Consider the following 13,983-nt stretch of genomic DNA (forward strand, 5'->3'; position numbering starts at 1 on the left):
AGAAGAGTAACATTATGATCATACCTTGATGTTGCAGTAAACTTGACTATTATGACTTGCAAACTTAGAATAAAAGAAACTCAAAGATTTTATCAGAGATTTTTAACTTGTTTTCTGATGTGAGGAAAAGAGGGGGAGGGTTGTTTAAATAGGAGAGAAAAAACAAGAGGGAGAGTCCTAAATGGAGATAACTGACACTGGGTACTTTGAATGCAGAAGAATTTGAACAGTTTTAGGATTTGAAAGGGAGGCAATGTATGAAACCGCTTAGTTTTATCTTTTAAAAACTGTTTGGGTCGGATAATGACAATTAAATAGGCCTTAAACTTAAATCGACCCGACCTGTCAGCTAAGGTTAACTTGATGGTTAACCTGATGGTCCGTTGGGACTCCGACAGTCCGTCAGGCTAACTATCGTGACTTACCAAAAAGCCCTCAATCCTGCCTTGCTACGACAGTTGATCCGACAGTCCGTCGGTAATGTGACGGTCCGTCGAGTTGTCCGTCAGTCCATCCAGAACCCTCAAATTTTAGCTTTAGGTTGATAGAGTCCCTAATGGTCTGTCGGTCAGGTGACGGTTCTTCAGTCAAGTGACGGTCCGTCAAATTGACTATTAGGCCTTATCCAGAATGTCAACTCTTTACCTATGGCCTTGACGGTTCCATTGACGGTTCATTGAGGCCTTGACGGTTCGTCAGACTTCCAGTTACCCTTTTTCAACTAGGGAAAGTCCTTTCTTTCTGCATTCTCAGTCCTGCATACTTCACAAACACATCAAATTGCACAAAAACAACAAATAATCTCTAACTATGGTTACAACCACACTTTGTGGGTTGTCTCCCACTAGCGCTTGATTTATTATCATGGCACAACTCTGTTTTCTTGATTACTTAGACTTCATCAAGATAAACTTTACTTAAACATTTCACTAAGTTCATAGGACCGATGTATTGCTTGACTCGCTGACTGTTCACTTTGAAGACACTTCCATCATTATTTTCAAGCTCTACTACTCCAGAAGAGTAGATTTAGGTGACTTTAAATGAGCCAAACCACTTAGATTTGAGTATACCTGGGAAGAGCTTGATTTTGGAGTTGAAGATTAATACCCAATCGCCTACTTGAAAATTACGTTTTTCGAATCTTTAATCGTGGTACTTCTTCATTCTTTTTTTATATAGATCCGCCCTCTCATATGCACCGAGGCAGAATTCATCCATCTCATTCAGCTGCCCGAATCTAAATTCTGCTGCTTCCCTCCAATCCAGATTCAACCGCTTGAGCGCCCATAAAGCTTTGTGTTCCATCTCAATCGAAAGGTGGCATGCTTTGCGTAAACCAGCTGATACGGTGACATCCCAATAGGTGTCTTGAAAGCTGTTCGATATGCCCACAAGGCATCATCGAGATTTTGAGACTAATCACTCCTGCTCGCGTTCACTGTCTTGGATAATATTGCTTTAATTTCCCAGTTTGAAACCTTCACTTGCCCACCAGTTTGTGGGTGGTATGGAGTTACCACCTTGTGTTGCTTAACACCATATTTTGCCAAAGTAGCCTAAAATACTCGGTTGCAAAAATGTGATCCCCCGTCACTTATGATGGTACGTGGTACCCCAAAGCGAGAGAAGATATTTTTTTAAGGAATGAAACCACTATTTTTCCTTCATTATCAGCCAAAGCGACAGCTTCAACCCATTTTGACACATAATCAACGGCGACCAATATGTATTTCAACCCATAAGAGTTCACAAAGGGCCCCATGAAATCAATTCCCCATACATCGAACAACTCGACTTCCATCATTTTTGTTATAGGCATATCATGGTGCTTTGAGATTGACCTTGTCTCTGGCGTTGGTCACATCTTCACACAAACTCATAGGCATTTCTGAATAACGTCGGCCAATAATAACCGTATTCCAGCACTTTTCTCACAGTACGGTCACCTGCATGGTGACCCCCAATCGGAGAAGCATGAAAAGCTTCCAGAATATTCAACATGTCCACCTTTGGAATACACCATCTGATGATATTATCCATACATCGCCGAAATAAATACGAAACATCCTAGAATTAGTGTGTAACATAATGTAGGAACTTATTCCTTTGATGAAAAGACAGATTCTCTAGGATGACTTCACTTACCACATAATTTGCAAAGTCAGCGTACCAAGGCACTCTTTTAAGTGCAGCAGCCAGGACCTTCTCATCCGAAAATGTATAATCAATTTCGAACTCATCCTCGACTACTTGATCACCCTCAAGTCTAGACAGGTAATCTGCAACTTAATTTTCTCATCCTTTTCGATCTTTGACTTCGAAGTCAAACTCTTGTAGAAGTAGTAACCATCTGATAAAACTTGGTTTCATATCCTTCTTTGCCATCAAATACCTTAAGGCAGCGTGCTCTTTATGAACCACCACCTTGGTTCCCAACAATTAAGCACAGAACTTCTCAAAAGCATAGACAACTGCGAGAAGTTCCTGCTTAGTAACAGTGTAATTCTTCTGTGCCCCATTTAATGCCTTGCTCACATAGTAAATGGGGTGGAACAATGTTTCTTTCTTCTAGCCAAGCACAGAACCTAGTGCTACTCCGCTTGCATCACACATGATTTCAAAAGGCTTAGACCGGTCTGGAGAAACAATAATAGGGGCAACAACAAGCTTCTCCTTAAGGCATTCAAATGCCTTTTTGCACTCATCATCAAATACAAAATTAGCTTCCTTCTCCAAAATTTTGCATAGTGGGTTAGCAATTTTGGAGAAGTCCTAAATAAACTGGCGGTAGAATCCAGCATGACCTAAGAAACTATGCACTCTCTTCACAAAGATGGGAAGGGGTAATTTCTCTATCACCTCTACTTTCGCCCTATCAACTCCAATCCTTTTTGCAAAAATTTTGTGACCAAGAAAAATTCCCTCCTTCACCATGAAGTGGTATTTTTCTCAATTATGCACGAGATTAAATTCCTCGCATCGCTGCAATGCTCTACTCAAATTCACCAACCATAGTACAAAAGAATCACCCATCACTAAAAATTCATCCATAAGCAACTCCAAGGTTTCCTCCACCATGCCAGAGAATATAGACAGCATGCACCGTTGGAATATGGCGGGTGCATTACATAAGCCAAATGGCATTCGCTTGAAAGAAAAAGTACCATACGGGAAAGTGAATATCGTCTTCTCCTAATCCTCTACGATGATAGAAATCTAGTTATAGCCTAAATACCCATCCAAAAACCAATACCAACCTCTTCTCGCCAACCGATCAAGCATTTGATCCATAAAACGCATTAGGAAGTGGTCCTTCAAAGTCCATGAGTTGAGCTTACGATAGTCCATACAAACTATCCATCCAGTCACAAGTCTGAGGGGAATCAACTCATTTTTCTCATTTTATATAACAGTCATGCCATTTTTCTTGGGCACACATTGGACCAGGCTTACCCACTTACTATTGGAAATTGGGTATACAACTCCTGCGTCTAGCCATTTAATGATCTCCTTCTTAACCACCTCTTATATTGGTGGATTAAGATGGAGTTGATGCTCAATGAATGGTGTGAAATCTTTCTCAATCTAAATCCTGTGAGTGCAAATACTAGGAGGAATACCTTTTATATCAGAAAAAGTCCATTCTATAGCACTTTTATATCGTCTAAGCACAAAGATAAGTGCCTCAACCTGGTTCTCACCCAAATCAGCAGCAATAATCACAAAAAAGGTGTTTCCACTACCTAGAAACATGTACCACAAGTGTTCTAGCAATTTCTTCAGCTCCAGCACCGGTGGATCTTTAATAGACGGTTTAGCTGGAGATGTTAGTCGATTTTTCAAATCTAAGTCCAACTTCTTGGGAGCATATGAATAGGATCCCATTCCCATCAAAGCACACACTGTCTCTTCATATTCCTCGATTCCTTCACCATTAAAATTCACCAAGACTGCAGCCAGAGTTTCAACAGCAAATTTTTCCTCGATTGGAAGCTCTCGCTCGTCTTCATAGTAAATATCAATGATAGAAAATACATTCATCTCCTTGAGTTGCTTCATAGATTGACACACATTAAAGTAAACCACTTTATCATTAAGCCTGAACAATAATTCATTAGCCCTCAAATCAATAAGGACACTTTCGGTTGAGAGAAAAGGTCTACCCAAGATTATAGGTACCTCGAAATCCACCTTGTAATCCAAAATAACGAAGTCTGCAGGAAATATGAAACTGGCCACCATTACTAGAACATCATATAATTTCCCCACTAGCTTCTTCACAAACCTGTCCGTCATCACTAATCGCATGTTTTTGGGTGTAGGGTCCCCCAAACCGAACCTCTTTTAAACAGCAAGTGGCATCAAGTTAATACTAGCTCTGATATTGCATAAGGCCTTAGTAAATTCAAGTGACCCAATAGTACAAGGGATGGTGAACGCTCCTGGGTCTGCTTTCTTTTGTACCAAGGATCTTAAGGGTAAAGATTATCCACTGGTTCATAGCTAACTGTTCTCTTTTTCATCACGAGGTCCTTCATAAACCTGGCATATCCGAGCATCTGCTTTAGTGCCTCCACTAAAGGCAAATTCACCATCAGTTTTTTCAGTATTGCCATAAATTTACGGAACTTTTTGTCATCATCTTTCTTCTTCAATTGATGGGGAAAGGGAGGCAGTGGTTTTGGAAGAGTAGTAACCACTGCCTCCTTCTTTTTTTTATTTTCTTTCTCTAACTCATCAACCTGCTGATGGTTAGATTCACCCGCACTACCATCCAACTTCTCAGACTCCACTAGATGGGTTTCATTATTTTTTACATCTTCTTCAATGACATCCTCAATCACAGCTTTGCCCACAGAAGGGCCAGGTAATACTTTGCCACTCCGAGTGGTAACTATCATGCAAGAGCCATCATTTTGAGGATTCTACACTGTATCGCTTGCAAATATACCGCTCTTTCTCTGATTAAATACTGCCACGAGTTGGCTTATCTGTTGCTCCAACTACTTGATAAAAGTTGAGTACAAATTTACTAACTGACTCATGGAAGATAAGTCACTCTTCATCATTGTCCCCAGCATTGGTCGCCTCAACTCCATTCAATAATTTCTCCATCATGTCCTCCATGGATATCCTACCTGAACTGGTAGCCGCATTATCTCAATTTCTAGGAGGTACATACAGTCTACTCCTGTTATTTTTGTTCTTTCAACTCCCTTGGTCCCTATCTTTATAACCAGCCTTGTCATAATAGTTTCGACCATAATTCCCTTGGCTATTGCCTCAAAAACCCCCTGATTATTTAGATAGTTTGCTTCCTCCTCAGAATCAGAATCAGCTCTGTCTTGCGACCCAACAACTTTTACTTTCTTAATCTTCCCAGATAATAAGTATTTAGTAAGCAGATCCATCTGGGTTTACATATACACCATATCTTGGTCACGCTCCTCCTATTTTCGATGTTGCTCTACAGATATACCACTAGACATAGTAGGGCTTACTACCACAGAATCCCTAGTATGCTAAGCTCTACTCGTCTTAGTTAACCTCTTCAACATATCTATTGCCTTAGTGAATGTAAGCTCCATGAATGCTCCTCCTACATCATTGTCTACAGTTGGTTTAGTGATGGAGTTCAAGGCTCTATAAAATATCTCCATCAAATGCTCGTTGGTCATTTATGGTTTGGGCACTGTGTAAGCTTCTTCTTGAATCATATCAAAGTCTCATGTAGTGCCTCATTCGGTAATTGTCTGAAGTTACTAATCTCGTCCCTCAATTGTAACATCCTGGAGGGTGTAAAAAAACTTTCCAGGAAAGATCCTTTTAATTTCCTTCAATTTGTTATCGAATCGGGTGCCAACTCATTTAACCACATTGTTGTCTCCCCAGATAGAGACAACAGAAATAACCAAAGATGAATTGCATTTTGTCCAACCCCTGAGTTGTCAAAGGACTTGTAAATATTGGTGAAATTCACAAAATGAATATTTGGGCATCTCTTAGAAGTCCTCCAAACAACCCCTTAAGAGTGAGAAGTTGTATCATAGTGTTGTGATATTAAACTTTACCCTAGGTTCTAATGGTGGTGGGATGATTGCTCCGGTCGCACCAACCTCATGTAAATATGTGTCATCATCCTCATCAGGCGCAAACTGCATAGCAGGTTGGCGGTTTTCTCTACCTCTAGCTACCCAGTTTCTATTTGTAGGCTCCTCTACATTCTTCGCACGCCTCCTATTCGCTGGGCTGATCAGATCATCATCCCCAAAATCCTCCTTATCAGGATTAGGATCACAAGTTGGTTGACCATCATTCTATCGGTTAACCTATGCTCTAGCCAAGACGGCTAGTCTATCAGCTTCTTGTTGTTCTTCCATTCTACCAATTAGATGTGGTTCAGGATTGAAGGATAATAGTGGTTCTCCTGAACTTCTAGTGCGTGGCATAAATAACAATGAGCCTGTTATGAACCAAAAACAACAAATAAAGGTAAAATTTGGGAAACTTGACCAAAGGTCAATTAACAATCACAAACTTAATTGATAACCATATTCCTCGGCAACGACGCTAAAATGTGTTACGCCTAAATTACAACTCTCGTTAGAAAGTGTAAGCGGTCACTGTCAAATATAGAATCCAACAAGGTTGGGGTCGCATCCTACAGGGAATACTATGCAAACTAATTGTTATGATTGTTAATAAACCGTTGATCATAGGTTCCTGATTAAAGGGGGTTTTGAATTGGTAACAATATTTAAATGGTTGTAATGAATAATGTTCTAGCTAGCAAACTTTATTGCAAGTACTAATTCAATGAGAACAAACAAACTATAGTTATGTTCACCAAGATGTTCAAACTGATGGGGTTATGATTTATCTTAAATTCCCAATTTATAACTTCAATTGCAAGAGTTATTGAATTCTAAAGTTTAGCCATTTGTTTCTCAACCTAAATGGGTAGTTTACCTTTTAATTCTTTCGAACTTAAAGAATATATGAATTTATTCAAATAATATCTCATGTGAGTCAATACTTATTAAGGCATCAACTCATAACCCAAAGGTTAAGGCTTTTAGACTTCATGTAAAATCCTTCTTTTTCCAACACATTCTTTTCTTCTCAGACAAGTAATGTTCTTGGCCTCACCCCTCAAGTTTGCAACCAAGAAAATTCATTAATGTGAAGAAGGGTTTATACAATCTCAATTACACATGGAAATTAAGCATTTTCACAACCCCAATCAATTATTCACATCAAGGCTCCCATAACCTTAGTTGTGGGAGTTTAACCACACATCTCAAAAGAAGAAGAAAGGGAAATCATTCTGTTCTTCATAAATGGATTCAGAGAATTACTTACAAAGGTTACAATAATTGTTCTTCAATCTTCAATAAAAATATGAATAAAGATAACTAGATCCCCAATTCTTGCTTGAATCCCAGAGAATAATACGTACAATAAGGTTACTAGATGGAAAATATGATAAAAAAACCTGAATAAAACCTAAACTGGGTATTTATATGTTCCCAGGTACAGAGGATTTAAAATTTGAACTCATCAAAGCCACATCGAAGTTGATGGCCCGTCAGAAGCCTGATGGTCCGTCATATGGATTGTCACTGATTGTCCATCACATGGACCGTCACTGATGGTCCTAAAATTCTTTGTTTTGGTTAAGGGTTGACATTCATGTTGGCGTACGGTCACTATCTTGGCGGTCCGTCACATCGGTCGTCACGTGATCCTCCGTAAACCCTTTTTCTTTTTCAGCTTGACAGCCAAGTTGGTAGTCCGTCAGTGATCTGACGGTCCGTCACTTGGACCGTCGCATGAGTCACTCAATTTTTCCTTTTTGTTTAACTCTGACTATCCATTGCATGGCTGATGGTCCGCCAGTTCAACCGTCAGTGACTTTTTCTGCTACTTTTCCAGGTTTCTTCTTCAGCTAACTCCTTGACCTGAAAACACTAAAATTCAGTATTAAATACAACATCAGGTTCTTGAAAAAAATACAATTATCTCTTGAAAAAGATGTAAAATGTTCCGTCAAAAGCCAGAACATCAGTCCGGAAGGCCTAAAACTTGTATTTCTTCGATTCAAACCCCGTTTTCAATCTGTTTTCACTTGGGAAAGTTTCTAATCTTAAATTGCCAGTTTTCTCCAAATTTCATCTTCAAAATAACTTCAGATTCTTGATTTCAAAAAGGATTTTTGGAGATTTTGCCAGTAAATCTTAAACATGAGTTTTCTTCAATTTGGACCTTATTTTTAACTCATTTTCACTTGGATTTTCAGTTGTAGACTCCTAAAAATATAGAAAACATGTTTTTCAAAAAAAAATTATAACTTTGCCCTTTTTTTTGAAAATTTATTTTGGGAATTCATTTTAACCCCAACTTAAAAATAGGCAATATGAACATCGTTGACTTTATTTTGATGCATAGATTCTATATTTCCATATTTTAGTTGATTCCAAGTCTGTTCATGAGGAGTAAAGGCTTTGAATTGAAGGCTTACAGACCGATTTTTTATATTCGAGGTAGGTTAAGGCTTAACTTTCTTCAGAATGGATGGGTAGTTAATATTGATACAAAAACATGGTAAAGGTGTGGGAACTAATCATGAAAATGGATATATTATCATGTTGTGCCCGTGTGGGAGCCTATATGTTAATGTTATTTGGTGGTTTTGAAATATTATTTGCTATGAGTGACCGTGGGGGGTCTTATATGATATTGTTGGCTTGTGTACTTGAAATTAAGCGTATTTTGCTGTTGAAAAGGTCTAATGTGGTATTAGTGATGAATTTCTATTATATTGCATTCTATTGGAATATGGATTATGTGGGTTTCATGGATGGTTGGATTAATGGATGAATTTTTGGCTCACTTGATTGATGTATTGGTTGGATATAGAAATTCTTATTCTGATTGATTGTGGGCATTACATCCTCATATCATATACATTCATTAAATATTGTTACCACAGTGAAAATGTTGGAAATACTGAAAACACTGTCTTTTTTCTGATACAAAATGTGACATCTTGAAAAATCTTCTACAGAAAGATATGTTAGAGAAGAGATATGGATATGATATTGGATATAAATTATATGTGGGTTGACGAACCCCCCATGGATCCTGCATCGAAAAGATTTAGCTCCGTAGATATATACGGAGGTTTTGCGACAACATCATACATCACATCATCACCATCATCATCATCTTCTCCATTGCATTTACATCATTGTGCTTATGTGTGATTCAATTCTTGTTTTGACTTGTTATCCACCCATTGTTCTACTTATCTTTACTTATGTTTGATGTTTGTATATATGTACGTGTTCTCCTTTTTTCCTACTTGTATTTGCTATATGAGTGGATATTAGAACTGTTAGTGGAGATAGTGTAGGCTATCATTTGGGACATTTTCTGGTTGCAAGTGATGTGTCCTTAGTGTGTATTATGTATGCTTTATTTTCTACTTTTCTCAGTCTATCTATGATACCTACTAAGTACAGGTGGAACGTACTTACCCCTACTGCGCTCTTTCGGTGTAGATCCTGGTTCGAGTGCCCCTTATGATGGTTGACTTCAGGAAATACTTTGGAGTTATTCGAGGTGGCGATTGGATTCTTGCTTACAGAGTTGACTAGTACCTTTCTTTACTTAGACTATGTATTTATTCGTATTTAAAGACAGAGTTGTTCTTGTTTTGGATATCTTACATATTTTGATCTTGAGTTGTACTAGTGATGTTCATACAATGTGACACCAGATTTTGAGATTATGGTATTGTTGATTATATCTTTCCGTTTCATTAGATTATGTGGTTCCGCTTCATTCTAGAAGCCTTACTCGGGTTATTGTTATTATTTTTCCTTTTTGTATCAGCTTGAGTGATAGTCTTATTTGTTAAGGATTTCGCAACAAGTGCCATCATGACCCTTAGATTTTGGGTCATGACAAATATAAAGATTCATACTTTGATGATGATGATCTATTCACCTTAAACTGGAATCTTTAATGGATTGCATAATGTTTCATGACACTTGATATTGTATTTTTGTCCCAGTACAATTATCCTTCTACAACATCTCTATGAAGTGGATCCTTTATTATATATTTTGGCTCTTCCTCAATTTTTCCTCAGAAAAATCATCTTCAATTGTATAATTATAAATAGTCATCGAATGTATTTGCATAACAGTTGGAGATGTTTCGATCAAATTACCAGTTAAGGATTGTCCATTTTCAAATGCGACTTGTGGTGTTATACACAATGAAATTTCATTGATATCCATATTTGTTTCTTCATCTCCATATAAAGTCTAGCACTCATATCATTGTAAATAGAGATAGATCCACTCTTCACAATATATTTTATCATCATTAAACCTGAAGTTGGCTCTAGATTCAACTGTTTATACAGATCGTCAATAAAATATTTGTAGCTGCAATTCGAATTCAAAAGCACTTCATTAATTGTAAATTTTTCAAATTGCACATCACTTAACCACTATCCTCCATATTGTAGAATAATTGAAACCAAAATCAAAATTGAAGCCATTATTTCTGATCAAGTTCAGCTAATTGAATGAAAAATACTTTATGAAGTTAATTGACGGAGTATTTTTTTTTATATAGATTTGTATGCAATTTATGAAAGTATTTATGGTAATGTGTTGTATCAAAAAGAGGAATTGTGAGTTTGAATGGAAAGAAAATCATGAGGTTGAATTAGAAAGGAAACTGTGAATTTTAATCGGAAAAGAAAGATATTTATTTGACCGAATTTGGCATGTCTTTTAACTATGTTTTAAATATTGTTAGAGGATGAAATTAGTTTAACAGCTATTATGAGGTAATTAAGATCAGAGGTCATTTTTGTGGAAATGGCTTTATGCGAGGGGCCATTTGTGTCTTTTTATCTTTATTTAAAACACCAAATATGTCATGTAATATTAAAAATGACACCAAAATAGGCTTAGCCTACCTTTTTGTGAGTTTTATACTTTTCTCTTAACGAAAGTTTGATAACGAAGTTAACTTTTAGAAAGGTATAAAACATACAAAAAAAAAGTGAATATCCTTTTAAATTTTACAAAGCCCACATAACATTAAAATAATATGTGAGTTTTATAAAATAAAAATAGATAACACACTTAACATGTAAGTTTTAATATTTATAATATATTAAAAGTGTAAAGACCCTTAGAAAAGTGATTTGAACTTTTTGCCCTTTATTAAAATACTCCACAATAGACAAAAGCATCATTTACTCTATTATATAAATTTTTCTATTTAAATAATATAAGCATACAAATTTGAATAAAAAAGGAAAACCAAATACGACTTGAAAAAAGAAAAAAAAAAAACTAAACCTTAAAGAGAATTCCATGCTAATTTTTAAATTACATAAAAGGAAAGAATACAAATTTAATGTTAAAAAGGACATTAAAAACGTATACAAATTTGAAGTGAAAAGGGACACCAACCATATTATTCTTATATTAATAAATAACTTATAGAAGAAAAATAAAATTTATCATATCTGGATAATTAATTTCTTTTTTGGTGGAAAAAATTTCAGACTTTTATAAATTGAGAATTCTTTCTTTACGCAATATTATATCCACAATGTAGTTCTCAAATAAGTTTTTTCTCTGTTATTGTCACTCAAGATTTTTTTGTTAGGTTTCGCAGGACGTTATGTTGTATAGATCCATTAATATGCTTACAATTTGAGTTCAATCATGTTCTAAGGGTACATGAAGAGGTTGGACTTATTAGATGACGTCGTTCGCGTGAACATCACTGTGGTTCTTTTTGAAATTCAAAATAAGAGACCTTTGTGTAGCTTTAGCCAAATTTACTATACAACTAAATTCACAATGTAGTCCTCGTACAAGTTTTTTCTTTGTTAGCGTCGCTCAAGATTTCTTTGTTAGCTTTCGTACGACGCTACACTGTATAGATCCCATCAATATGCTCATAATTTGAGTTCAATGCAAGGGTACATCAAAGGTTTGACTTATTAAATGATGTCGTTCACATGAACATCGCTATAATTTATTCTGGGATTCAAAACAATAGATCATTCTGTAGCTCTAACTAAATTCACTTTACATTATTAAGTTATTGCTCAATTTATAGAGGTATACAATATAGTATGTAAAATAAAAACAGAAATTCTCTTATCATCCATGTTAATATTGTTCCTCTTTTTTCATTAATTGAATGTGTACTTTTATAGATAATATTATGTGTAATCACATATTGATTATTGCATAATTTTCTTATATATTTTTTAAACTACGTAATTCATAAATTATTTATTTGTCGCTATTATAAATTTTCACATATTTTTTAGATTTCTTAGCACACGATTCAATTGGTTTAGCAATCACATATTTAAAATGCAATTATAATTAAGCTTAAAAAGGATTTGCAAAGACATGGAAGAAGTTCAAACTCTTTAGGTCTTAAAATTCTGTTTTGGCTGGTCGAGTTTTTTTTTTCCCCGAAAGTTCAAATTTTCGAATTTTGTTAAAGAAAGTAACTAAACTAAAACTTTCATCTTTATAAGTTCACATAAATTTAACATAGGATAGGATAAATTTCACGTGTATCATGATAAATCTTACGAACTAAGAAAACAATAAAAAAAAATTATAGTAAAGTTTGAAATACCATATTTATTTGTACCATTTAAATCGATATAACATTAATTAATGCAAGATATACGTGCAAAGAACGTAAACTAAACTAGTATAATTAAAAACGTTAACTCACTTTTTTTTGTGGGTTTTATACTCTTTCTAAAAGTTGACTCCGGTACTAAATTTTCATTTATAAAAAAACAAGAAGATAAAACTCATAAAAAAAAAAGTGAATTAAGTCTATTTTAGTGTTATTTTAAATACATAATATATTTTAATATTTTAAAATAGGTGACTTTTTCTCCTTAAAGAACCACTAAAATACGAAAAGGTGTCTCCAAAGACCGGCACTTCATTTTCTTCCACCAAAACTTATAATATTCCCTCTTTAACTTCTTTAGTTGATTATTATTTGTTCCAGCGTGTCGATGGTTCTTTAAAAAAAAATTAATCTATTGATCGAATCAAAATGAATCATATCGAATTGATTATTAATTTTTTATAAAACCAAAGGCTTTTATATAAATTTATAATTGTATCGAATATAGATGAATTTTTTATTTTATAAAAAAAATATTTGTATCGTAACGAATGTATTTCTTCTTGATCTAAGATGCTGGAACGGGCTACAGGTCAACAACTTAACATGCATTAACACCTAAAAGTCTCAACTTTCAAACTTATTATGATACTTCTATTGAAACTAAATTAGTCGTAACATCTTGAATAATTAGCTATAAGGTATTCCAATGATTTTAAGTAGCAAGATACAAGATATTAGATATCTTTTCTCTGGTATCCAATATTAGTAGACTCACTTCTTCAGTTCCATTTATATTTAACATCTTATCACTAGCGTGATCTATAGATTTTATCTTTACTTAACTTTGTTTTGCATTACTATAAATAGCAGAAGAGATCTCTATTTTTGCCAGTCTTTTATGTTCCCTTGATTCAACACCTTCTAAGCAGTAAAATGTCTCTAAAGAGTTTATGCCAAAGCCTTACGGAAGTATGCATGCTGTCTTTTGCTAACTTCTATTTGTAAGTATTACATGAAGTTCTTAATAAAATACAGAAAATTAACCGAACCATATCTATACCATAAAAGGTATGATGTTCCATTGGTATGATAGAGGTGTTTATAGGTTTGACTGGTAATGACAATTATTCAGTATCCAAAAGCTTTACTAGATATTTTGCTATATAATTTTCTTCTTGTCCTGTATTCAAAAGTATTAGATATTCTTTTTCATTTATTTTTCCTGTTATGTAATATTGGTTTAAATTACTTATTGAGTTTGTTTCATAACTT

Source organism: Capsicum annuum, chromosome 3 (assembly GCF_002878395.1).
Source record: "Capsicum annuum cultivar UCD-10X-F1 chromosome 3, UCD10Xv1.1, whole genome shotgun sequence".
Taxonomy (NCBI): domain Eukaryota; kingdom Viridiplantae; phylum Streptophyta; class Magnoliopsida; order Solanales; family Solanaceae; genus Capsicum; species Capsicum annuum.